Below are 27,378 nucleotides of genomic sequence, written 5' to 3' on the forward strand. Positions count from 1 at the left end.
AGTCACTCACTCATTTGGTCACTCATTCATTCACTCATTCATCCATCCATTTATTCAACAGATGTTGTCTGAGCCCAGCTGTACACTAGACACAGAGATAAGGGAGGTAGGGAGACAGGAAAAAGGGAGGAAGGAGGGAGCCTCATGGCATATGAGCCAACTGACCGCCTCTGTATCCAGTGCCCTGTGGGCTGTTGCAGGCAGGAGGCACTGGATGTTCCTGGGGAAGGTTGCCACCCGTGTCACAGGTGGGGCCAGGCCTGCTGTGTGGCCCACTGGCCCCTGTGGCTGTTCTTTTGCACTGGAGTCTCTCCTGGTAGGCACCATGCACCGTGGAAGCCTGAAACAGGTCCTGGGACAGCATGACAGGGCAGCGTGTGTTTCTGAGGCCTCTCAGCTCCCTGAGACATAGGTGGGCAAAGGGGACACTGCCAGCCACACCTTCCTGGCCTTGCCCTCAAGGTGCCTGGAGTCAGGTGCTTTGTCTCCAGAGAGACCCAGGGATGGGCCAAGCATGAGCTGCCCCTGACCCACTGGGCACCTGTCACTGAGGGAGGGCCACCTCCCTCTATCCTGGCCCAGCTCAGGGAAGCCCACATGCGCCTCCTCGGGTTCCCAGCCACGCTGAGCCACCTGGGGCCTTCGAAAGCCAAGACAGTGCCTGGCAGGGCGGGGCAGAGACAGAGTTTGCCTGCATCCACCTGTGCCTGCCTGTGCCCAACTGTGCCAACCTGTGTCTGCCTGTGCCCACCTGTACTCACCTGTACCTGCCCATGCCCACTGTGCCTGCCTAGGGCCTTATCTGATGGGCCTGCTGCATCCCTGGAGAGCCTCTCTCTGCCTCTCCTTGCTTGGGGGCGCCCCTCCAGGATGGCTAGCCGGCTCCAGCCCATCTCAGTGTGGCCTGAGATAAGGGCCCAGCTCAAAGCTGCTTTGTTCAGCCAACAAAAGGACATTTCTGCAGCACCCTGGGAGCCGGGCCATGGGCTGGCCCAGGCTGGCCCAGGCTGGTGAGGCCAGGACCCAGTGCAGGCACCAGCTCGAGAAACCCTAGCCTGGCCCTGGTCGTGCCTCAGGGGCTGGGGACGCTCCCGCCATAGGCTTCCCAGGCCCTCGGGTCCACAGGCGGTGTCTCCTTTCTATGCCCGGCCTGGGTTGAGCCCTGACTGTGGCCAGTGCCACCCATTGCCCAGCCCCTGGCTTTGAGGCCTGGAGCCTTCACATCCACGGCAAGGAAGGCCACCCGTGCAGAGTGGAGCAAGTGCACAGCCGGGACCCTGAATACCCAGCCCTGCCCCCTGGCCTTTACCCAGGGTGTCCCCTCTGCAGGTGCACCTTCCCCACAGCTTCCCCGGGAAACCGACTTGAGGTCACTGGGGGCTGGATGCAACCCCTGGGGAGGCAGCGGCAGTGCCAGGGCAGAGGGGCGGCCCCGGCTGAGGGCCCTGGCATTGGGAATGGGTTGAAATGTGGCCCCCCAGGATGCATCCACCCGGAACCTCAGAGTGTGAACTTACTCTTTGCAGATGGAATTAAGGTGGGGATCTTGGGATGAGAACTCCCTGGCCTCAGGTGGGCTCTAAACCCAATGTCAAGTGTCCTTGTGCCAGCAGGAAAGGCACAGAGGCCAGGGACGCTGGAGTGAGGGAGGCAGAGGCTGTACAGAGAGGCGGGAAGGGCCTCCTGAGGGAGCGCAGCCCTCCTGACACCTGCATCCCAGGCTGTTGGCCTCCAGAAATGGGAGGGGATGCATTTCTGCTTTAAGCCACCCAGTCTGTGGAACTTCGTTACGGGAACTGGAGGACAGGCTTTCAAGGGAATGTGACAAAAGCAGGTGAAGGACACAGGCCCGATGGCCTTAGGACTCACCCCCACAGCATGGCCTGGGGCTTCCTTGGGGCCCACCAAGTTCCTGGGACCCTCCCAGGCTAGTCAGGGCTCCCAGCAGGAGCCCCCTGCGCCGGGACGGCTGTGTCCCCTGCTCCATGGGACCACAGCACCCACTGTCACACACACACACAGCCACTGTCCCGTCAGGCACCCACATCCCCATGGGGCCCGGCTCAGCCAGGGGTTGCCAGTCTCCCGGGGTGGCCTTGACAGCTGGGGGAGGCTGGCCTTGGCCCCATCTCTCCCTCCCCCACTGCTGGGGGGTCTGAGGCCCTCCCACTTCCTCTCCTCTTCCCCTAAGGTCCTGTCACAATGAGGAGCTCCCAGGGGCCGGCGCTGCAGCCACCCTCCCCGGGCAGGCTGGAGCCGGCCTTCCTTCCACCTCACCCTCCACTTCCCACGGGCAAGCTGCTCGCAAGGCAGCCGGCACGCTCGGGTCACGAGGTCAAGGGCAGCAGGAGCGACCAGGGAGTTGCAGTCACCCTGCCCCGTGCCACAGCCTCGTTCACAGGAGGGAAATCAGGCAGGCCCAGAGAGGGCAAGCAACCTGTATAAGATCACACAGCCGGCGCAGGGTGAGGCCTGGGCTCTGGGCGCCTGACTCTCACGTGTCACTCGCCTCTGCTCCTCCCTCCCTCGGTGCTGGCTGCCCCCTGAAGCTGTCATCCAGGGACCAGCGAACAGAAGTGTCTGAATGAGGCAACACCATGGCCCCCGCCCCAGCAGTTAAAGGTTTGGGGCAGATCCGCATAGGACTTTGGGCCAACACATCCAACTCTCTGAGCAGGACAGGGAGACGGGGCCAGCAGGTGGAGACGGGCAGCCCAGGGTGAGCACGTGGGCAGGGAAGGCCTCTCTGGGAGGAGCAGGGAGCTCGCTGGGCAGTTTTCCTCCTGGGCCCTGCATCCCTTTCCCGGTTATTGGCGCTCTCTCAGCTAAGCATGGACTGATTTCTTCATTCATTCTCTGCTCGAAGATCTGCTGAGCCTCTTGAGAGTCAGGCTCTGTCGGGGTGTAGCAGTGCCCTCCCTCCCCCAAGACCCCGCATGGGAGGGGCTCGCCCAGCGAGGATGAGGCACCTACCTCACTGCGGCGAGGGCCCCCCAGGGTTCCAGCCAAGGCCAGGAGGATGGATGGGGGTCACGTAAGCCACCAGAGGGGACAGCGAGGTGCCCCAGACAAACAGACCAGAACCCTGGGGTGGCTGGAGGGCGAGGGGAGGGGGCAGGCTCTTCCAGGCAGGGCTGCAGGAACTGAGCCCTGCAGTCAACGGGAGGGCAGACGGTGGCAGGAACTGGGCTTCCCAGAGATGCTTTGGCTGCAGGGAGCGGCTGGGGAGGCAGCCCACAGAGCCAGCAGCTCTGGAGGCCATAGAGAGGGGCCAGGTCCCACCTGCACCCTACCTACCTGCTGAAGCATAAAGAGGGAGACTGGCCCCACACTCATCCCATCCCCCACTGACACACAACACCTGCATGCGCCTGCAGGAGATACCCACAGCCATTTATCCCGGGACTCAACGGACAGGGTCATCCCGGGACGCATGAGCAGGGTCATGAGCCCCCAGGGCCCTGTTTGCAAGACTCCCCACCTAGGCCAGGGGGATGAGGTGGGGAACAAAGGCTCTTCCAGATGGCAGGAGGCCCGACAAGTCCCCAAGGTCCCCAGGGTGGTGGATGCCCAGTCCCTCTGTGTGGGGAGCAGGCTGGGCAAGGCACAGGTCTCTGGTCTGCTTGGAGAGCAAGGATGCCCCTCCACATCCCAGGGGACAGCTGCTGCCTCCCTCCACACAGGGCCTGAGGATGGCTGTGGCGGCCACAGGCTTCAGGGGCCAGGCCTGCACCACACTACATCATCGTCTTCTCTCGGGCTCTGCCTCCTCAGCTAGAGCCTGCGGGGAGTTCTCTGAACCTTCACCCAGGCAAAGTGGGCTAGGAAAAGGACAGGGGGTGGGGAGATGCACAGAAGGGGCACCAGGGGCCACTGTCACACGCACAAAGCCGGCGTGGGGTTCCCGGGGAGAATGACATTCAGGTGTGCACATGTGTGAGAACGTGTGCGTGTGCACCAGTGCTTGCTCACCTGAGTCCACATGCAGGTGTGCAGGTGTGTGCCCGTGTGTGTAGAGGGGTGCATGTGTGTGCCTCTACATGTGAGGGGTGCATGTGTGTGCATGTGTGAGAGTGTGTGCGTGTGCGTGCTTGCTTACGTGAGTGTCCACACGCGGGTGCTCCCGTGTGCATGCGCGTGTGTGCTCGTGAGTGCTTGTTTGCATGCGTGTGCACTCACATACATGTATGCCAGTGTGTGAACATATCTGTGCATGACCTCAATGGCGTAGATTGCATGTGTATGCTTGTGTGAGTTTGTGTATGTGTGTGCCTGTGTATGCACACTGTGTGAGCATGTGCACATGTGGGAACAAGTGTACACATGTATGCACACATGTATCCACACGTGTGTGTGCCTGTGTGTGTGCAGGGCAAGAGTGTCGGGACGCCATCGGGGTCTGTGGCCCAGGCGAGCCTCCTGGAGGGCGTGGCTCTTGTGAGTGACGGTGCCTGGCAGAAGCTGGCCCTCCAGGAACCCTCCACAGTGACAATGGGTTGAGCAAGGCCTGCAGGGCTGAGCCTCCAGCCGTCGCCAGGGTGCTGTGATGAGGCAGCCAGGGAGGCCGAGCCGGACCTGAGGGTGCAGCACTGGGCCGAGGCCAAGCTGGGACCCAAAAGGGGCCTGTGCTGCCCATCTGGGTGGGTCAGCCCCGGGCCCTCCTCAGTCTCTCCATCCGAGCTCATGTGTCCATAGCCCCAGTGGCGAGGGCCGATCCTGCCTGTGCTGGGCTCTGCAGCCACTTCCTCCCGCAACCCCCTCCCTACGGGCAACAGTCCCAACATCTGGTTGGTGTTTCCAGCAAAGCTGGGGGCGGGGCCGGCGGGAGCCAGAGGAACAGCTGCGGACAGTGTGGGAGTCTCCGGTGGGGCTGTGAGAACCAGCACTAGCCGGATGGTTGCATTCCCAGTGCAGCCCCTGCCAGTGCGGTGGGGGTGATGGAGACTAGGGAGGAGAGGTGACTGGGTCACAGCCACTCCGGAGGCCCGGCGCCTCCCTCAGACACGGCTCTGCTGGAGGAGGGGGCCGTGGGCTGCCAAGCCTCCACCCCAGCCTCCAGGCAGCACATGGTGAGGGCCTGCCCTTGCTCCCGGGCCCCCTGCGGTCATCTCACCCCAGCCTCAGTTCCCTCCTCTCTGAAATGGACCCTGACGGTACCTGCCTCATGAGCTGTGGGGAGGACTCCAGGAGCTCAGGCTCAGGGGTCGCTGCCCAGTGTGGTAGGGGTGGCCTCACCCCTCGGGCCCACTCCTGGCTGTGTGGGTTCATCCATCCTACAGCAGCGAGGGCTGCGGAGGTCACCGCGCAGGCCTGGAGTCAGACTGGGCTCCGAAGCCCGGGAGCAGGGTCTCAGGGTGTCTGCCTGAAAGCCAGGCTGGCCCACTGCCCAACAGGTGGGCATCAAGGCGGGGGCCTGGCGCAGCATCTCCAGCCTCAGCAGGGTTAACTCCCAACCCCAACCCAGCCCTGGCTGCAAGGGGGGTGCTGGGCCAGTTGTGGGGGAGGCACGGGTGGGGACTCAGCTCCAGGAGCCTGCTTAGGATCAGGCCTCCCGCTCAGCTCAGCCCTTCCGGGTGAGGTCATGGGAAAAACTTGCCTCAGACACCCCCAAGACGAGGACCCCCAAGGCCGCCTGCGGGTTAATAGTGGCTCCTCCCAGCTGCAGGGGCCGCTCAGCCAGACCCTGGCTCCTGAGCAGGTGTGCGCCCCCCAGGTCCCAGGTTGCACACCCCCATGGGGGCGGGGGAGGCAGTTTCCTGCTTCTCAGACTTCTCCCGCCGGGGCTTCTTTCCGGCTGCGGCTTTGCTTTTGTTGTGTTTTTTTGTTCGCTCCCCCTCCCCCCTGGAGTCAGTCTCAGGAAAGCTTCTGGGGCGATGGGAGCAGCGGAGGAGCCCAGGCCGGAAAGGGGACAATTAAACCCAGGGAAGAAAGGGTTAACCCTGGCTCCGCCCCCCCCCGCCCCCATTCACCAGGAAATAAACAAGGAGCTTTGTTCCCATTCACCCTGAAAAATACAAGGATTTCCTCTCCCACTGGTCTACACTGTCCCCCAAGGACCCCTCAAACCCAGAGGGGCAGGGCAGGAAGGGTACCCTGAGGTGGGCAGGGGTCCCTGGGCTTCCGGAGACAGGGAGATGTTTCGAAGGTTCAGCACAGCCTGGGTCATGGCAGGTGACCCAGAGCCACTGAGAGCAGGGTGAACCCGGGGCCTGTCCTCACCCACCCACTCACCCGTCTGTTCCTAGAGGCCCTGCTGTGTGTGGCTTGCAGAGGCCGGGCCGATGAGGGCCTGACCCCAGGAGCGCACCACAGGCTAGAGAGGGTGCTCCCACCCTCGCAGCCCCCATCAAAGCCGTGGAGGGGAGAGAGCTACGCTGGGAGAAGTCATTTGTGGCCCTGACAGTCCGGAAAGGCCTCTGGGGCCCTGAGGGACAGGAAGGGGGCCTGGGCATCCCCAGAAAAAGCGTATACAAGGCCTTGTGGCAGGCAGGCTCCCGGGCCTCCAAAACAGACAGGGGAAGTGGAGTCCACTGGTTGGTGGGGCCCATCCCGAGGGAGCCCAGCCGCTGGGAGGCATTTTGCATCTTGATGTGATAACAGTGGGAAGTCCCAGGGCAGCTCTGAGCAGGGGATGCTGCCTGCACCTTAGAAACTGCAGCTGTGGGTTGGGCGTGGGGGTTGAGGGAGGAGAGAGGTGAGTGGGAACAGGGGTCCTGGCCTGGACATGTCACATGGGTGGGGTGCCGTTTGCTGAGGTGGTGTGAGCAGGAGGCAGGGGTGGTGGGGAGGGGGTCTGGTTTGGGATGTGTCCAGCCTGAGAGGCATATGGGGAAGTGGCTGACCCTAGACCTGGGAGGGGGGTGCAGGTGGGACCTGATGAGGCCTCCCAGGGAGGGCAGTGGAGGAGGCACGATCTGAGGATGAGACCTGGTGGGGGGCCTGAGTCTATCAGAGGCAAGGAAGGGGTGAGGCCGTGGTCAGCTCCCGGGGTGTGTGGGCTCCGCATGGCCTGGTGGGAGCAAGGTGCGGGGTCCTTCCCTGTCAACTGGGGACAGTGAGTGAGTGCACTGAGCCCGTGAGGTTGAGACACTACAGGAAACAGCAGCGGCTCACAGAGCGGAGGAAATCTGTGGATGCCCCCACCGTGCGATGCCCCCCACAGTGTGACACACCCACCGTGTGACACACCTACCGTGTGGTGTCCCCCCACCGTGCGATGCCCTCTCATCCCGTGTGATCCCCCCACACTGTTCAGTGCTCCCCCCACCATGTGATGCCCCCTCCACAGTGTGATGCCTCCTACTGTGTCCCCTTGGACCTCTGCCATCTCCATCAAGGTGTCATCTGCTGGTGACACCTGTGCCCTCACCCACTCGGTTCTCGGGCCAGAATTGGCACCATCTGGGGCAGCCAGGGGTCCTGCGGGGTTGCTCCAAGTTCTGCACCATTTCCCAACCCGGGGGACAGCCCTGACCCACGCTGGGAGCCGGCACCACACCTGCCGGTTACCTCCCGTCCTCCATCCACCCCTATCCTGTGCCGCCTGTCTTCCCAAATAGATGGCATCAATGTGCACCCTGATCCTCAGGGGTGCTTCTAAGAGCCACACTAAGTCAGCTGGGGCCAGAAGGGACTCTGGGAGGGGACTTGGGATGGCTGAAGGAGCCCCACTGCTGGGGCGGTGGAGGGTGACAGCCCTGGGGTGCAGTGCAGTGTTGGACCTCTGCCATGGCAACTGGGAAGGGCCGTGGGAGCCGGAGGCCCCTGCCATGCGGTTCTCCAGCATTCAGGAGCTATGGAGGCCGCAGTGACCATGAGGACATGGGAGCCGTGGCTACCGGCCAGTGTCACAGTTGGGGCCCGGCTGGTTTCAGCTGACCTCTCCTCTGGCCATGGGACACAGTAAGGGCATTCCAGTAAGGGAATTGCAGAGGAGGCTCCTGGAAGTCTCCCAGGCTGGGATCAGGGCTCTGACCCAGAAGGAGTGGGCCTGAGCACTGGCCTGGGCCACCTGGGTGGGTCTGTTTGAGAGGATGACCTTCCGGAAGTGCCTGCTCCTCCTCCATCATCTCTGCCTCCTCAGAGAGTCCCGAGGACACCCCTTAGTGGAAGGCGTCAGGAAAGCTGCCGTCAGCTGCAGTGAGAGAAAAATCCTTCACAGTATCCTAGACGTGGCCGGCTCTCAGATCCAGAGCCCGCAATTGGAGGGGCGGCCAGGTGCCCTTGAGGAGGGACCCTACAACACAAAAGCACACGTGCACTGTTTCCCCGCTGCATCCCCAGAGGGACCACTGGCCATTTACTAGAGGAACTGGGCGCTAGAGAAAGGGCCCACCCGCTCCATCAGTGCTGTCTGATGTCCAGCCTGGCTGACGCCAGTATCAGGAGACCACGGTGACCTCATGGCATGGCCCCTGTTAAGGCGGGAAAGGATGGACACCGGGTGATAAATGGGGCCCTGGACCAGCTCCATCCAGTGGGCCCCTAGATCCCTGGGCCACTCTGTGGCCACTCCCCTTGGCCTGAGTGTGTGGTTGGAGGAAGGGCTGGATGTGGCAGCTGGCAAAGCCCTTCTGTCACTTCCTTCTGCGGTGTAAGAGCCTGGATGGCTGAAAAAAACAAGTTGAAACTCCCAAAACCATGACTCCCCACGCGTGCACACCAAGATGGTAAACCCAAAGCAGATGCCTTCTGAGATGGCACGGATTCATGCCACCCACAAAGCCTCAACAAACACACACACAGTGGTCCCAGCCTACTCTCATCGATTTCAGCAGTCCGGACCCTGCGAAAGTCAGACAGACCACGGCAGGTGGGTGATGGTCAGCCTAACAAGCCGGGAGTCCTGGCCACAGCCACTCTGCCAGAGGTGATGTCTGGACTGGAACAGGCCAACCCAAGCTCGAGCACCGGGCCTGGGGCTCCCGGGAGGCAAGTCTGGAGACCGCATGGATCCCAGTCCCTGTTGGGGTGGAAGGGGCATCATAGCAGTCTGCACGCGCATGGGAAGGACAGCAGTGCACGTGCATGACCCTGCCCAGGGCGGTGACTACGTTCCTGCTCTCCACACAGCCCTGAGACTCGCAGGCCATCCAGACGTTTCTTGGAACATCGCGAGAGCTCACTGCACAAAGGCTATGGAGTTAATCTGCTGGGGAAGCAGGAGTTGCATTCTGATGCTTTGTGCTTGTGTGCCAGAGGACAGACGGTAAACCCCACCGAGATTCTGGGGCTACCATATCCGCTTTCAGGGGTTCAGTGGTCTGGGATGTGATGGCAGGGACTAACGCACCCTAAGAGACTGCAAGGAGACCGGTGGTCTCCTCCACATAAAAAACAAGTTATTCAGCCTGGGCAACACACCCAGACCCATCTCATGCCTGTGGTCCCAGCTGCTCGGGAGGCTGAGGCAGGAGGATCCCTTGAGCCCAGGAGGTCGAGGCTACAGTGAGCTGCATGCATTCTGGGTGGCAGAGTGAGACCACATCTGTAACAAAGAACAAGTGATTGCTCCTCACACCTACACCAAGGAAGCAGTGCAATGCTTGGCTGTCTCTTCGGGTTCAACAGGCAGCTTTGGAGGCACCTGGGGCAATGCTCTGCCCATTTGTTAGATGACCCAGAAGACGATCACTTTTGAGTGGGGCCCAGAACAAGAGAGGGCCCTGCATCAAGCTCAGACAGTGGTGTCAAGACCCCGAGCCACTGGAGGCGTCCATGCAGATCCAGACACTTGGAGCCTCCCGGACAGCTGCAGCCTAGGGGGCCTCCAGGATTCCAGGGCAAGTTCATGCATCTGCTAGCAGAGAGCCCCCCTCCAGAGCCTCAGAATGTGACCTTACCAGGAAATAGGGGTTTGGAAAATGGAATTAAAGATCTCGAGAAGAGACTGTCCTGCATGTAGGGTGAGCCTTTAACCAAAGGACTGGTGTCTTTATAAAATGAGAGGATGCAGAGACACAGACGAAAAGCCACATGAAAACGGAGGCAGAGACTGGAGCCAGGCGGCCACAAGCCAGGAATGCCTGGAGCATCAGAAGCTGGAGGAGGCAGAAAGGACCCTCCCCTGGAGCCTCTGGAGGGAGCGCGGCCCTGGGACACCCGGGTCTCTGACTTCTGGCCTCCAGAGTGGGGAGAGCACATTTTGGGTGCTTTATGCCCCCCGATCTGTGGTCCTTCGTTACAGCAGCCCCCAGACACAGAGAGCATCTGACCTTGGGTGCTGGAATGACCCTGTCAGAGCCACCCGCATCTGTCGCTGGAATGACCCTGTCCAGGCTGCCCATGTCTGTCGCTGAGTCATGAGTCCAGGCAAGAGTGTGCTGGGTATGGGTGACCCCGGGCAGCCCTCAACCAGCGACAGGCCCGAGCCAGCCCCAGAGCTGCTGCGCCAGCTTGCCTTGGCTGCCTGGCTACCCCATCTGTAGCCAGGCTTCTTGGGAGAAGGTTGGGGATGGGACCATGGGAGGGGACACATGGAGTGCTTGGCAGCGCAGACAGTCCCAGCTCCACCTCCACCCCTGAGGCCCATGGGGTGAGGCTCCAGCCCCCGGTTTGGGTTGCAGGGGAGTGTATGGCACCCTTTAGTGGCCACCTTCTCCTCCTCTCTCATCGCTCCCGTCCCCACTCCTTCTGCCCCTCCCCATGAGCTGCGGTCCCAGGGCTGCCTCTGGAAAACCCCAGTGAAGACCCCAGCTGCACCTGCCTCCGGAGAATCCCAGGCTCCAGCCAGCCTCGCTCCCTCATTCTTGAATCCTCGGCTTTGTCCTCACTATCTCCGACAGCCCCTTCTCTTTGGTCCCCAGCCCCAGTACACTCTGGCTCTCAGTCTCTTAACCTCCTGTTCCCTTGTCTCTGGCTTCCACAGGACCATGAGCCCTGTGTAGATAGGGGTTCATCTGTCCTGCCATCACAGCCTGGGGTCCGTCTGTCCTGACGTCACGTCCTGGGGTCTGTCGGTCCTGACATCGCATCCTGGGGTCCGTCTGTCCTGACGTCGCATACTGGGGTCTGTCTGTCCTGACGTCGCATCCTGGAGCCCAGTGCAGAGCTGGCAACCAGTGGGTCCCCAGGGAGGGTTTGTTGAATTAATGGCCGACCTCGGATGTTGAATGAATGACACTGAAACCCCCCCAGAGGAAATGAGGCTCCAACTGTGGATGGACAAAGAAGCTTAGAGGAACACAGGCAAGAAAATTAAAAAATAAATTTGCACTAAACTTCTCTGCATCATAGGACACTGTCAAGAGTGAAAAGGCAACCCAAGAATGGGAGGACACACTTGCAAGTTATATGTCGGGTAAGAGGTTCATATCTAGAATATATTTTAAAAACTCCCACAGCTCCACAAGAAGAAAACCAAACAACCCGATTAAAAACAGGCGAAAGACTGCAATAGATATTTCTCCAGAGAAGATACACGAGTGGCCGCTAAGCACATGAAAAGATGCTTGCCATCATTAGTTAGCTGGGAGATGCAAATCAAGAGACGCCACTTTACACCCATTATCATAGTATTATTAAAAAAAAACAGAAAGTAAGTGTTGGTGCGGAGGTGGAGAAATCAGAACGCCGTGCAGGAACGTGAAACCGTGCAGCTCCTGGAAAACCATGTGGCGGTTCCCCAAAAACTTAAACGTAGAATCACCACGTGATCCCGCAATTCTGACTTTGAGTTTATGCCCAAGAAGATTAAACAGGAACTTCAACAGGTATTTGTTGGGATTTAACCAGCCCCACTGAGGGACACTGAGCTTGCCCCCAGTGTCACGGGGCAGATGACGATGCTGTGGACGCCCTGATGGCACCTTGGCCCCACCATGATCCCTCCAAGGCCAGCCCCCAGCAGCAGCGTCCCTGGGCGTCTTTAAGTGTCAACAGCTCCTACCGAATGGCCCTGAACAAACTCAGTCCAAGTGAAAGCGGGAACTCAGACTCAAACTTGCACACCCATGTTCATGGCAGCATCAGGTCCCAGCAGCCAAAGGTGGACGCAGCAGAGCATCCGGGGACGAGCGATGGAGAAACGAAATGCCGCCCATCACATAGTGGAATACTACGCAGCCACGAGAAGGAAGGAGATTCTAACCCACGCTAAAACGGGATGAGCCTTGAGAACATTACGAGAAATGAAATGAGTCAGCCACGAAAGGACGTGTCCTGTGGTTCCACTCGTGGACGGTCCCCAGTATTGTCAGGTCCATAGGGACAGGAAGTAGAAAGGTGGGTGCCAGGCTGGGGAGGGGATGGGAAGTGAGTGTCTCATGGGGACAGAGTTCACTTTGGGAAGATGGAGAGTTCTGGAGATGGAGGGTGGTGATGGTCACACAATTCGAATGTGCCTAGTGCCACTGAGCTGTTCACTTAAATAGTGAAGGTGGTAAATTTTATGTTACGTTTATTTTACGTTACGTCTATTTTACCATGATTTAAAGAAGAAGAAGGAGGAGGAGGAGGAGGAGGAGGAGGAGGAGAAGGAGGAGAAGGAGAAGAGGAAGAGGAAGAGGAAGAAGGAGGAGGAGGAGGGGAAGAGGAAGAGGAAGAGGAAGAAGGAGGAGGAGGAGAAGGAGAAGAGGAAGAGGAAGAGGAAGAAGAAGGAGGAGGAGGAGAAGAGGAAGAGGAAGAAGAAGAAGAAGGAGGAGGAGGAGAAGGAGAAGGAGGAGAAGGAGAGGGAGAAGAGGAAGAGGAAGAGGAAGAAGAAGAAGAAGGAGGAGGAGGAGGAGGAGAAGGAGAAGGAGGAGAAGGAGGAGAAAGAGAAGGAGAAAGAGAAGAGGAAAAGGAAGAAGAAGAAGAAGCTTTTCCAGCCCCGGCCCCGGACCCTGCAGCCGCAGAGATGTTGATGCCTAAGAAGAACCGGATTGCCATTTATGAACTCCTTTTTAAGGAGGGAGTCATGGTGGCCAAGAAGGATGTCCACATGCCTAAGCACCCGGAGCTGGCAGACAAGAACGTGCCCAACCTTCATGTCATGAAGGCCATGCAGTCTCTCAAGTCCCGAGGCTACGTGAAGGAACAGTTTGCCTGGAGAAATTTCTACTGGTACCTTACCAATGAGGGTATCCAGTATCTCCGTGATTACCTTCATCTGCCCCCCAGAGATTGTGCCTGCCACCCTACGCCGTAGCCGTCCAGAGACTGGCAGGCCTCGGCCTAAAGGTCTGGAGGGTGAGCGACCTGCAAGACTCACAAGAGGGGAAGCTGACAGAGATACCTACAGACGGAGTGCTGTGCCACCTGGTGCTGACAAGAAAGCCGAGGCTGGGGCTGGGTCAGCAACCGAATTCCAGTTTAGAGGCGGATTTGGTCGTGGACGTGGTCAGCCACCTCAGTAAAGTTGGAGAGGATTCTTTTGCATTGAATAAACTTACAGCCAAAAAACCTTAAAAAAAAAAAAAAGAAGAAGAAGAAGAAGAAGCTGTTCATGAGGCATTGCAGAGGCATTTGGGGGAGTCTGGATGCCAGCAGAGATGGGCGGAGTGACTCTCTGAGCTGGGATTCTGCTGCCTGCCTCCTGCAAAGGTGACTTCAGCCTCCACTGGGAGGCCCTTGCTGTGGGAATGAGGCAGAGGTGATTCAACACCAAGTGCCACCCTTTATGGGAACAAGTTGAGAACGGGGGGCCAGGGTGCACCAGGGTGAGGGGGAGTCAGGAACCCCTCGCCCAGCAGCCCCTGGAGGAATGCACCCTAGCCTGGCACAGCCGTCTGCAGGTGGGGGGGGCTCGTGGATGATGACGTGATAGCCCACTGATGTAACCCCTAATTAGGCCCCAAAGAGGTTGGCAGGAGAGGCCTCTCAGATAAGGCTGATTTGGTGGAGGGACAGAGGTCCCCCGAGGGGAAGCTGGGGGGAGTATCAGCTGCAAAGTCAAACAGACCATGAGTTCTCACCAGTGGGCATGGCAGGACCCTCGGCCTCCTCATCTGCACAATGGGACAATGGCAGCGCCCGCCCACAGGAGTCACGCTGCGAAATCATGCTCACAGCACTCGGTAAACCATGGGAGAGGGCCTTGGAGAAGATCCAGCGTGGCGATGAAAAGTAAGTTGCAGAAATGTGTTTAGTGGTCCGTTTGCGATGTATTGTTAGCCGCTCGTGATGTCTTGTTAGCCGCTTGCAATGTATTGTTGGCAGCTCGTGATGTATTGTTAGCCGCTCGTGATGTATTGTTCGATGAAAAAAGCAGTTTGCAAAGAATGATTAAATGACATTCCCGTGAGCTTACCTGATTACTACCTGGCCTTCCAAAGGGTGAGGCAGCACCTCGGCCAGCTTACCTTCAACAGCACCCCTGGAATGGGCTCAGAGCCAGGCCCTAAACGCCCGATACTTGCTTGGGGGGCTGAATGAAGGGGAATGAATGAATGAATCAATGAAGACTGGCCCCAGTTTTGTGAACAAGATGAGAAAACACACTGGGAAGATGCGCCCCCAATACCAACAGGCTGGAATTACTGGTGATTTTTTATCTTCCTTTTTGTGTGACATTCTATTTTGCTCTTGTGTTTTTTGTTTGTTTGGGTTTTTTTTTTTTTTCATTTCCAAAGTGCTGCAGGGAACATGTGGAACTTTTGCATTCACATAAAAGGTCACCATTGGTGAATGTTTAATAGCCCTTGTCGAGGTGGGTGTAGGTGCAGGATTCACACGCCCTGCTCCCTGGCCCTTCTGCAAGGCTGGATGGGAACAGGGAAATTCTTAACCCAAAGGATGTTGGGCACTGGAGGCCCCAGTGGGCACAGGTGGCAAGGCCCGGCGCGGGCCATGTCCCTCCCCTCCTTCCACACCCCACCCTCGGCACACGGCATTTTGTAAGGGATGAGAAGGAAAAAGAAAGGCCCTCCCGGCTGCCGTGTGCGGGCCCTTGGTAACAAAAGTGATTCTGTACTTGAGGAAAGGAGAAGGTTATGAGAAACACTCCCTGTTACAGCATTTTACGTTCGCAGGGAAAATGCCAGGCCTTGCTGGGTGGGACCAGCCGGGCTTGCACAAAAGCCCCTTTGTTCACCCCCAGCGCCCGACAAAGGCACAGAGAGAAATTATCTTTTCAGCAAAAGATTAAGCGGGCTTCCAAGCCCAGGCTGGCTCATTTCCATGCGGCTGAGGGGAGACCCCTCTCTGGGGCTGCCCGTCCTGGTGCCCTCTCCTGCCCCAGGTCCCAGTGGGCCCCTAGGAGGAGGCGGCAGCAGCTGGGGTGGAGGAGGGGACTGGAGCGGACACTGCGCCGCTCAGCACAAGGGCACACTGGGCACAGCCCTGGCGATAGGATGCCATTGCTCCAAGTTACAGATGAGGAAGTGGAGGCAGGCAGGCCTAGCTGCCCGGGCCTCTGCAGAAGGCTCGCTCTGGCATCCCTGGACAGGACAGGCCCTCCCTGCCTTGGGAGAGGGATGTTATCAGCAGGAGGGGCTCTGGCCACCCAGACTGGCATCAGGGGATGTCGGTGTGTTTGGGTATTAACCCCCAGTGGGGCTGAAAAACCAGCCTGCCGCTCTCACCTGCCCGCCTGGCCCCAGCCCAGCCTGGCACCCGAAACTCCTGGTTTCAGTCTTCACTGTGTCCAAGGCTGGGGGCTCTTCCCTCTGCCAGCAAACCCCAGCCCCTGCCCCCATCATCGCTCCTGGGAAAGCCCCTCCCGCTCCTGAGGAAGGGGTGCCTGCCCACCCACTGGGTGGGGCAGGGCTTGCGGGGCTGGGGCACTGGAGTCACTAGGAGCAGGGCGAGTCTGGACAGGTCAGGGCCACCCTCGAGTCTCCAGGCTGGTGCCAGTGGGGCCTCCGCAGCCCACGTGGGAGCAAGAGCAAGGCCTGCCTGAGGAGGAACCTCTGGCCATTCTGTGGAGGGCCCTGCACTGGGAAACTGAGGCCATCTGCATCTTTACAAGACAGAGGAGCCAGGGAGGGTGAGGCCTAGAGCCAAGGAGGGTGGGGCTCAGAGGGCAAGGCTGTCCCAGGGGGAGGGAAGGGTGGAGGGCCCAGGTGGCAGGGGATTGGGGTCCAAAATGCCCCAGATGTGGGGGGCAGGGCTGGGCTGCACCCACCGGGAATTCCTTGGGTCACCTGGCACCTCCTTCGTCCTACGTTACCCACCCACTGGCCTCACCTCCAGGCCCAGAAACTCCACAGCAGAACTGCAGCCGTGGGAGCTGGGGAAGCCCCTGAGTGCAGGGTCCAGCTGCTGCCCCATTGACAGGGGAAAGTCAAGGCTGGGTGAGGTGAGGGGGATGGGCAGGAGCAAAGGCGGCTCCCGTTGGCCACCTCCAGTCTGAACCCAGCGGCTGGCACAGTGGAGGAGAGGGCCCCAGAAGCCGCCTTCCCTCTCCACCCAGCTTCCTGCTGCTAAAAAAAATGGACACAGGCCTGTCTCTGACACTTCAGTGACCACCAGGCGGTGCGTGCCCTGGCCCTCGAGCCAGTCCAGGCTGCTGCCTGCAGAGCCCGGAGTAGGGCTCACATCCCCACATGGCCAGCGATGGGCCCGCCATTGCGCTGGGTGCCCAGGGCAGACACGGCCCAGCAGGTGATGTGAAGGCTATGGGCGTGTGGGACACATGGGTGCCCAGGGGAACACCAGGAGCGCCTGGGGCAGTGTGGGTAGGAGGGCAGCAGGGCAGTGTGGGCAGCAGGGCAGCAGGGCAGTGTGGGCAGGAGGGCAGCTGGGGCCATCCCTGGGCCTGGTGGGCTGCTCAGCCCCCTCCCAGTCCCCAGGCCCTCACTGCCTTTGGCCACTGTGGGTTTGCATGGCCACTGGCAATCTGGGCCCAGCCTCCTGGCAGGAGTGCCTGATGACGAGCGGGGGCCACCACCCCTTCCCATCCCAGCCAGAGGCCCCCAGCCCTCCTCACAAGACCCCCAGGAGTGTCCCGGGCCTGCCCTCATGTTGGGGTGGGGCTCAAAAGGCTTAGCGGACAGACAGGTTGCAGGGCAGCATTCTTGGAAGCCCGCTGGAGTCGCTCGGCTGAGAAGAAGGGCCCAGTCTCTGCTCCCGCCTGCACCAGGTGGGACCTGTGCCTGAGTCCAGGGCATGGCAGGATCCTCTCTCCCTGTGGTTACAGTACCCGCGGAGCTCCTCAGCACCACCCCGTCTTCATCGCCTCCTCTCAAGCCCCCTCCCTGCCTCCCCTTCACGCTGATGCCAGCAGGCGCCCTGGGAGACCCACAGGGGAGGTCCCAGGAGGAGGGGCTCCCGTAGGACCTCAGGCTTCCCAGAGCCCCAGGTCCAGCCCAGGGGACCCCAGAGACTCACCAGGTGGCCTCGGGACATGCTGACGGGGGTGCAGGGCCTCCTGTACCCTCCCTCGTGGCCTCTCCTCTCTCCTTGTCCCCTTGTCCCCCGTGGGGTCGGCTGGGCTGAAGGGATGGGCTCCTAGCGTCACCACCAATGCTGGCAGGAGTGGAATTGTGCTTGAAGGAGCCCCCACCCCAACTCTGCTCCTGTGCCAGGGTCCTGTGGGAAGCCCCAAGAGAGGGGGGCAGGAGGCAGAGGTGGCCTGGGGTCATGGCCCCTGCCCCTGCGTGACCCCTCCTCTGGCACTTAGCCTCCCGGGACCCGTGGCTGGGCAGGGAGGGATTTAGCGGACAGTGGGGTCTGGCACCCAGAGCAGGAGGTGGGGAGGGAGAGCCAGGTGGCCCTGGAAGGCAGGCGGGTGCCCAGGGCCTGGGAAGGGGGAGGGGAGTGGGTATTGGGGAGGGGCTCTGGGGCTCAGCATCCGCCGCCCCCCTCTTGCCAGCCACCAACTGGCGGGCCCGGGAACAGGGGCTGTGCTATCGGCTGTTGTCTCAGGCGCTGCTCCTTGGTGTGCAGAGGGTGGGGGCTGCCTCCCGGGGCCCCATTCAGCCGCCTTCACTCTGGCAGGGGGGCCAGCCGCAGTAGCACAAAGAAAACTTTGTCCCGGCAGCCCATCCCCAGGGCCTCCCTTCCATGTGCAGAGCCGCACAGGGCTGAGCCATTGAGGCAGCTCGGGGTCTCCCAGCCTCCCGGCCTCTGTCTGCTCTGACAGCCTGCAAAGCCCCCCGAGGGCGAACAGGAAGTCTCAGAGCCGCAGAGCACAGGGGCCTCTGGCTGGGGGCAGGCGGGGCCGGGGTCTCTCGTCCTGCCACTAATTCCAGCTCCATGCTCTCTGCTCACACAGGGGCATGTGTGGCCTGTGCTTCTGCCAGGGAAGGAAAGAGCTTTCTCAGGGCCTGGGGCTGGCTGTGGGCTCAGGTGGTGGTGGAGGGAACAGCCATGGGGCCCTGCCAGGTCTGGAGCTCCGGGCCTGGAGCACCCAGGCAGGTGGGGCTGTGTGTGTAAAATGCAGCAGCAACCCGTGTTGGTGGGTAGGCATCACACCTTGATGTGTGTGCATGTGCGAGAGAGGGCATGAGCGCACGCAGGCATGCATTGAGGTGTGTGTGCACCAAGGAGTGTGTGCACTGAGGAGGAGTGTGTGCACCGAGTGTGTGCACCGAGAAGTGTGTGCACTGAGGAGGAGTGTTTGCACCGAGGAGTGCGTGCACCGAGGAGTGTGTGCACTGAGGAGTGTGTGCATTGAGGAGGAGTGTGTGCACTGAGGAGTGTGTGCACTGAGGAGGAGTGTGTGCACCGAGGAGGAGTGTGTGCACCAAGGAGGAGTGCGTGCACCGAGGAGTGTGTGCACCCAGGAGTGCGTGCACTGAGGAGTCTGTGCACTGAGGAGGAGTGTTTGCACCAAGGAATGTGTGCACTGAGGATGAGTGTGTGCACCAAGGAGTGTGTGCACCGAAGTGTGCACAGTGTGCACTGAGGAGTGTGTGCACCGAGGAGGAGTGTGTGCACTGAGGAGTGTGTGCACCGAGGAGGAGTGTGTGCACTGAGGAGTGTGTGCACCGAGGAGGAGTGTGTGCACTGAGGAGTGTGTGCACCGAGGAGGAGTGTGTGCACTAAGGAGTGTGTGCACCGAGGAGGAGTGTGTGCACTGAGGAGGAGCACGTGCACTGAGGAGTGTGTGCACCGAGGAGGAGTGTGTGCACCAAGGAGGAGTGCATGCACTGAGGAGGAGTGTGCACCGAGAAGGAGTGTGTGCACTGAGGAGTGTGTGCACCGAGGAGGAGTGTGTGCACCGAGGAGGAGTGTGTGCACTGAGGAATGTGTGCACCGAGGAGTGTGTGTACTGAGGAGGAATGTGTGCACTAAGGAGTGTGTGCACCCAGGAGGAGTGCGTGCACCGTGGAGAAGTGCATGCACCGAGGAGAAGTGCGTGCACTGAGGAGGAGTGCATGCACTGAGGAGGAGTGTGTGCACCGAGGAGTGTGAGCACCAAGCAGTGTGTGCACCGAGGAGGAGTGCAGCCACCATGGAGGAGTGGGTGCACTGAGGAGTGCGTGCACTGAGGAGGAGTGTGCACTGAGGAGTGTGTGCACTGAGGAGGAGTGTGTGCACCGAGGAGGAGTGCATGTACTGTGAAGGAGTGCGTGCACTGAGGAGGAGTGTGCACCGAGGAGGAGTGTGTGCACTAAGGAGTGTGTGCACTGAGGAGTGTGTGCACTGAGGAGGAGTGCATGCACCGTGGAGGAGTGTGTGCACTAAGGAGTGTGTGCACTGAGGAGGAGTGTGTGCACCAAGGAGTGTGTGCACTGAGGAGTGTGTGCACTGAGGAGTGTGTGCACCGAGGGGGTGTGTGTGCACCGAGGGGGGGTGTGTGCACTGAGGAGGAGTGTGTGCACTGAGGAGGAGTGTGTGCACTGAGGAGTGTGTGCACTGAGGAGTGCGTGCACCGAGGAGGAGTGTGTGCACCGAGGAGGAGTGTGTGCACTGAGGAGGAGTGTTTGCACCGAGGAATGTGTGCACTGAGGATGAGTGTGTGCACCGAGGAGTGTGTGTGCTGAGTGTGTGCACTGAGTGTGTGCACTAGGAGGAGTGTGTGCACTGAGGAGGTGTGTGTGCACTGAGGAGGAGTGTGTGCACCAAGGAGTGTGTGCACTGAGGAGGAGTGTGTGCACTGAGTGTGTGCACTGAGGAGGAGTGTGTGCACTGAGGAGTGTGTGCACCGAGGAGGAGTGCGTGCACTGAGGAGTCTGTGCACTGAGGAGTCTGTGCACTGAGGAGGAGTGTTTGCACCAAGGAATGTGTGCACTGAGGATGAGTGTGTGCACCAAGGAGTGTGTGCACCGAGAAGTGTGTGCACCAAGAAGTGTGTGCACTGAAGAGTGTGTGCACCGAGGAGGAGTGTGTGCACCGAGGAGGAGTGTGTGCACTGATGAGGAGTGCGTGCACCGAGGAGGAGTGTGTGCACCGAGGAGGAGCGCGTGCACTGAGGAGGAGTGCGTGCACTGAGGAGGAGTGTGTGCACCGAGGAGGAGTGCGTGCACTGAGGAGGAGTGTGCACCGAGGAGGAGTGTGTGCACTGAGGAGTGTGTGCACTGAGGAGTGTGTGCACCAAGGAGGAGTGCGTGCACCGTGGAGGAGTGCGTGCACTGAGGAGTGTGTGCACCGAGGAGGAGTGTGTGCACTAAGGAGTGTGTGCACCGAGGAGGAGTGTGTGCACCGAGGAGTGTGTGTACTGAGGAGTGTGTGCACTGGAGTGTGTGCACTCATGAGTGTGTGCACTGAGGAGGTGTGCACCGAGGAGTGTGTGCACTGAGGAGTGTGTGCACTGAGGAGTGCGTTGCACTGAGGAGGAGTGTGTTCACTGAGAAGAAGTGTGTGCACTGAGGAGGAGTGTGTGCACTGAGGAGTGTGTGCACTGTGGAGTGTGTGCACTGAGGAGTGTGTGTACTGAGGAGTGTGTGCACTGAGGAGTGCGTGCACTGAGAAGTGTGTGCATACGCGTGCCGCAGGACCCTCTGTGCCTTAACGCAGACGCCCGCCTGCACGTCCGCATGTGTGCCTGCATCCTGCCAGCAGTTGACAGCATCTTGGCATTCCTGGCGTGCGTGGTGTGCTGCCCGGGCAGGTTCCCTCCCCTCTCTGCCGGGGCCCTGGCCCCTTGGGGATGCAGATCATGTCTGGACGCTGAGCGCTACTGGCACTGGGTGGGGGGAGGACCAGCACCCCCCTCCCTGGACTCCTAGAAGCCGTGGGCAGCCCCCCAGCCGAGGGCCAGGGGAGGTGACAGGTAGAGACGGCTCCTGCCCAAGTCTCCTGGACCCATTGCCAGGCTGGGGGCCTCAGGGCACCTCGGTGATGCCCTAGGGACAACCTGAGTTGGGTACTGAGGGAATCTGGATGGAGCCCACCCCTCAGAGCGGGAGTGGGCGAGAGATGAGAAAGGGAAGCCCCCCAAAGGCGGGGTCGAATGGAGTCAGCAGCCGAGGGGGCAGGTGGGTGGGCGGGGTTGGGCGGGCTCCCAGAGGAGGGAGCTCGAAGAGCCACGGGACTCCTGCAGCCGGGGGCACAGCCTCCCTAGCTGCAGAGTACCTTGTCCTCATCCTGGGTCCACCCGCCCCAGTGCTGGCAAGTGGCTGCGGGGCCAGCGGGGACGGAACCTGGCCTGCCTTGTCTCGTGGTTCCAGTGTCTGTCGGCAGTGAGTTTTGCAGCTGGGGCGGGGACAGGGGTAAGGCGGACAGGAGGCGGGTGCAGGTGGAAAGGACATCTGCCTGGGAACATGGAGCAGCCAGCGCTCGGCCTGGGGCACCACAAACATCTGGGATCCAGGAAGGGGAAGCGAGACTATACTTCGAGGGATCGTTTCTACAGTTCACTACTGGAGAAGCGTTTCTGCACGTGCAGAGCATAGAGGAGGAAGCGACCCCTGCCCCGTGATTGGTCGGGGGAGGGAGGAACGTGTGGGATCGGGTCTCCTAGGCTCCCAGGTGGGCTTCAGGTGACCCCCTGCAGGCCCCCCCACCCCAGTTCGGGCACTGGCTTATGCAGTCTCAGCTGACCACCCCCACCCAATTTCTGTCCTGGGAAAAGGGCAGGAGCCATGGACCCAGCCTCTTCAGAGACCCTGGCGGCCCCAGGGTCCGACCCGGCCTTTTCCCCAGCATCCCACCATTCCCGCACCAAGGTTCTGTTGCTTTGGTTCAGCCAGTGCCTCCGAGCTTATGAAGTGTGGGTAGCAGTCACTCACACTCCAGCAAGAACGCTTTGCTTCCATCCTCTGCCAGGGGCCTCCTCAGACCCCTTCTAAATGCCTGGCGCTGGCAAAGTGCCCAGAACCACTTATCATCTGTGACTCCTCCCTACAGTGACCTCCACCCCCACCAAGCCTTGGCTTTTCTGTCTCAGAGCCACAGGCCCCGGAGAGCGTGGGGATGGCACCCCTCCCTAGAGGGCCTGGACCCTGTGCCAGGGACTTGCTGGCCACTTTGTGTACACTGTAGACTCTACAGCGACTCCTACGATATTCACGCAACATTTTGGGGCCTGCATTTTCTCCCCATTTTACACCGGAGGAAACTGAGGTCTGGTGAGGCTAAGCTAGCTGCCAGGCCTCCACCTGGGAGGCAGAGGGACGGTGGAGGTGCGGCTTGCACCCGGGTGCGCCTGCCTCTAACGTCTGTGCTTCTAGTCATGGCTTTTATTGTCCCCAATAAAAGGGCGCTGGACTTCGGGCTCTGTCAGGTACTTGGGGCTGTGAGTTGTGAGTTGGGGAAATAGGCCACCGGGAACCAAATATGCTCCCAGGCTCCACAACCAATGAGGGTGTGGCTGGGATTTGAGCCCAGATGCCAGGGGTCCTGGTGGGGTCCACGGCCTGGCTGGGGCTGGGAGGCGCTGGTGCTTGTGGGAAGACCAGCCAGTGTGGGGCTCTCCTCTGGCCCAGGTGCCTCCAGGCTACTCTGGGTGACCCTGTGACACCCTGCATTCTCCATTCCCCTAGGCCTCAGTTTCCCCACCAGTCAGAAGGCAGACACCTCCTTTCCAGTGAGAGCTTAGCCTGAGGCCCAGGGACTCCTCCCAAGGTGGCCCACAGGTGAGCCTCCTGGGGTCTGGAACTCCTTGAGACTCTGAAAATTGGGTGTAAAATTTTGTGCATTTTTCCAGGGAGAGGGCCCATGATGTGTGTCACATCTAAGACGTCTGCTGTCCCCAAAAGAAACCCAAATGGCCATTGCAGAGATGAGGAAGTAGCTGGAGAAGTCGGGGTTAGAGGTGTGGAGGGTGGGGCAGGTGCTGGCCGGGGATGAGGAGAGGAGGAGGGAGGTCTGGGTGCTGAGAGATGCAGGGCCATGGGGGCCGGCAGGTGGAGGGGGTGACTCATGGGCAGGGCCGAGGGCCATGGTGGGTGGAGGTGCTGGATGGGACGGCTCCGGCAGGAGCTCCCACCTCGCTGAGCTCAGAGACGCCCCAGGCAGGGCTGGGACTTCCTGACGGACTGTGTGTCCAAGCGGCTGGCTGGAGGCCGGGGTGGGCAACGTCCTGGCCCTCAGCGGGGTGGCTCCTGGACAGGATATCCCCGGTCCCACCGCTTGCGCTCTCCCATCCCCCAAATCAGCGCTTAGGCGGGGCCTGGGAAGGGAGGAAGGAAGGGAGAGCACTGCCTGCGGGGCGGGGAAGGTTTATCGCCTGGGACTCCAGGCCCTCCCATCAGGAGCCCTCTATGGCGCCCCCGTGCCCACAAGATCCAATCTCCCCTGCCTGAAAGCCAGCCCCCAAATCTGGGCTCCCTGAAGTCCAGCTTCATCCCAAACCCCTCTGCCTATGAGCACAAGGTGTCCCTCCACTGCACCCTGAACACATGCAGAACCTCCCAGTTCCACATCTAGAACTGCCTTCCCCATCGCCTCAGCTGGGACACCATCCATAAAGGGCCGGGGGGAAAACCCCCTCCTCCAGGAAGCCTGCCGTGATAGCCCACCTGCTGGGCTCCACTTGCTTCTCTGAGGGATGGGCATGGCCAGGCACATCACCCCCATTTTCGAGAGGAGGGGGTTTCCTGGGGTCTCCCAGCAAGTCAGTGGGGAAGCTGGAAGCCGCCACAGGCTGAGCCCCGTGCCTTCGGGCTGCCCCACACAGGCGCAGAGAGGCACCAGACTGGGGGCCTGGGCCTCCACCACTGTCTGCAAATTTCAGCCCAGAATCCCCTGCCCTCCCCCAGCCCCACCCAGGCCACCCTTTCCGCGAGGGTGCCCCAGGTTCCATCTCTGGGCTTCCGCCTGCCCAGGCTGTTAGGGCCATGCTGACTGGTTTATCAGCTCCCTCTCCTCCCACCGCCTGCCTGGGGGCCCGCCCAGGCCCAGGGCCCTGACTCTTCAGGCGCTTCCAGCCCGCTGCACGTCCAGGCTGGAGGGGACGGCAGGCAGTGCTGGGGCAGGGCCAGGGCGGCTGGAGGCTGGAGGTTCTCCATGTACTCACTGCTCCGCTGGCCAAGGTGCCTGAGGGTGGGAACCAGAGGCCATGGCACTCCAGGACTGGGTGCTGGGTTCCCATGGGGAAGCTAGGTGAGCTCAGGGCCCTCCTGCCTCCCGGGTTGTCCTAACAGCCTGTGGCCCTCTGGAGATGATGGTGAAAGTGAACTCGGCCTCCTGGGGTCACGGGGAACATGAGCCCGGCTTCCTGTTCTTGGAGCTCACAGGGGCACCGGGGCCTGGGTCAGGAGAGGCCACTCAGTGCTGCGCAGCCGAGGGTTAGCAGGGCTACAGCCAGCAGATTCTCGGGCCTGGAGGCGCCCTGTGGCCACAATTCTCAGCACCCCCGAGGGCTTGCCCAGGCAGCAAGTCTGCTCCAAGTGAGAGGAAAGGAGTCCAGGCTGCCTGAGCTGCAACTGCTCAAATCCACGGTCTTCTCATCATCTCCACGTTTAGTTCTACAGTAACTCATTCATTTCATAAGTGGCACAATATTGGCTCACTGCAGCCTCGACCTCCCAGGCTCAAGAGATCCTCCTGCCTCAGCCTCCCGAGTAGCTGGGACTACAGGTGCGTGCCACCACGCTGGCTAATTTTTAATTATTTTTTGTAGAGATGAGGTCTCCCTATATTGTCCAGGCTGGTCTCAAACTCCTGGACTCAAGTGATCTGCCCACCCCGGACCTCCCAAAGTGCTGGGATTCCAGGCATGAGCCACTGCACCTGGCCCATTTAACAAGTCTTTACCAGATCCCTAGTGTGTGCAGGCTCTGATGCTCCAACCAAACAAGCCAACCGGGATCGGTGGAGACAGCAGTGGGTTCGGTGCTGGGGCAGCAGGCAAGGCCTGTGCCCAGGCTGGGAGGAGGGCAGAGAGCCAGTGCTGGGCAGAAGGAAACCCAGGAGGTGTGTTCTGGGGGTTTGAGGTTTGCCTGGACACCAGTGTGGCTGGCACCATACGATCCGGGCCACATGGGATGTACATGTGGCATCCCGTTCCAAGCCCCTCCCCTGGATGGCGGCTCTTGGCTGGGCCCCAGGCAGGACCTGAGGCTATTTCCAACCCGCCAGAGGCAAAGCCTCTGGCCGGCTGTTTGCCCGAGAGACCTGGGTGACGCCAGCTGCCTGGGTGGCTACAGAGGCACTTTCAAGAGCCAGGCACAGGGACAGAGCTTTGCTCCAGCCTCAGGGGTGCAGCCGTGCTCTGTGGGCCAGGGGAGCCTGCAGCAGGCCTCCAGCTCCCTCCACCCTGCAGACGCCCAGCTCTGCAACCTCGTCCCAGAGCCAGGCCCTCACACTGAGCTGCCTGAAGGCCCCCAAACTCATGAGGCTGCTGGGCCTCTGTCCAGGTTTTCCCTCTGCCTGGAGTGCCCCCCACCCCTGCCCTGGATCACCCAGTGAGTGTCTGTCTCTCTTTAGGTCCAGCAGAGATGTGACCCCCAAAGCCTTCCCAACAAGTCCGGCACTGCTGGGGTCCCACGCCCCACTTTGCTCTCTAAACGGGAGCTGGAGCTGGACACCTGTGGCAGGCTGCTGGGAGATGGGGGCACCCACAAGCCCTGATGTTACCCCGAAGGCCCCTGGGAGGCCCAGGCAGTGGGAAGGGACGGCCTCTGGGAATCCCCCTTCTGCCTGGCCTCCCTCTGTGTGGAGTCATGAGGAGTGGATGGCCCTCGACGGGAGCCCGTCCAGCCAGCCGCCCTCTTGAGGGGGAAGCCGCATGGCCGTGAAGCTGAGAGGCCCTGCACAGGGATCTGTCCTGCAAGCAAGGCCGGCTCCGCCCTGGGAGTCAGCAGCCACCTTTACCGTATGTGTGAGAGTGAAGCTGCCTCCTCTAATTACACCCCTGGACCTTCTCATCCGCCCCCAGCCCTTCCAACTTCAAAGGCCTCTGGCCCCTGGTAGGGAGGGAAAGTTTCTGGGTGCCTGTGAGTACCCTGCCTCCTTGAGGCAGGAGCGTGGGCTCCATCCAGGCTGAGGTGGCAGCCGGGCCCTTTCTCCCGGGCCTGGGGTGCGGCGGGGCTGCCAGCTGGCGGTGTGAGCAGTGCCCTGGCCTGTGATGCCCCCACCTGCTCGTGGCTTTTTTAAGTTGGGTCCATCCTGAGTTTGCCAACTGGCTGCCCTGAGCTGCAACCTTGGCCCTGGTCCTGTCCTCAGGGGGTCCCAGCCAGAGACACACAGAACCACACCCGAAAACCACAGTCTACCCTGCACGGGGGTGGGCTCCCAAAGACCAGAGCCGGGGCAGGAGGTGGGAGACGGGGAGCTGACGGGCAGGGTGGCCGGCGGACGCCCAGGGGCAGCTGGTCTGGACAGGTGTTTGGGGAGGCAGAGCAGAGAGTTCCCAGGCCAGGGACCCAAGGGGGTGGGCCCAGTGGCTAATTCCAGATGGAGCCAACATGCACCAGGGAGGCTCTGCGGGGAGGGCCCAGACAGTGACGCCCCCACAGCTGTAGTGTGGAGTCACCCCACCCTGCCTTGGCCCCCAGAAGCTGGACAGTTCCGCACAGATCCGGCAGCTGGATGGTTCCCACAGGGCCGGGAGGGAATGAAGGCCGGGTCAGAGCGCGTGGGCTGAGACACTAGACAGAGCCACCTGCGTGGGGAGACCAGGGTGTGGAGCCTGATGGTGACATTAGCAGAGGCCCAATGTCCAGGAGGAGGGAGGCGGTTTCCTCTCACCTCAACAGTCCAAGGCCAACTCACTGGCCCAGGAGGCCTCCCTCACCCCTGCTGAGTTGCTGCTCCCAACACCTTTCTGCCCACATGGTCCTTTTAGAGCTGCCACCCCCCAGCTAGCCTGGTGCCACCCAGGGACTGGCAGTTCCCTTCTGCAACCTCAGCCCAGCCTGAGGACACCTAGAGGAGGTGCACAGTCAGCATCAGCTTGGTGGAAACACATTCCCTCCCTCCTGGCCTTGTCCTCAAAGAAGGGAGGGAAGAATAAAGGAGGGGGGAGGGAGGGAGGAAGAGGAGGGAGAGAGGGAGGGAAGAATAAAGGAGGGGGGAGGGAGGGAGGAGGAGGGAGAGAGGGAGGGGAAAGGGAGAAAGGGAGGGGGAAGGGAAAGAGAGAGGGAAGGAGGGAGGGAGGAGGGAGGGAAAGAGGGAGAGAGGGAAGAAGGGAAG

The 27,378-nt window shown here is 60.8% G+C and overlaps 1 pseudogene; it reads left to right on the plus strand.

Moving 5' to 3' along the window:
- Positions 1–12,793: 12,793 nt before the first annotated feature.
- On the plus strand, positions 12,794–13,332 carry LOC112134991 (small ribosomal subunit protein eS10-like; annotated as a pseudogene).
- Positions 13,333–27,378: the final 14,046 nt, after the last annotated feature.

This window comes from Pongo abelii, chromosome 13, assembly GCF_028885655.2.
Source record: "Pongo abelii isolate AG06213 chromosome 13, NHGRI_mPonAbe1-v2.0_pri, whole genome shotgun sequence".
NCBI lineage: Eukaryota > Metazoa > Chordata > Mammalia > Primates > Hominidae > Pongo > Pongo abelii.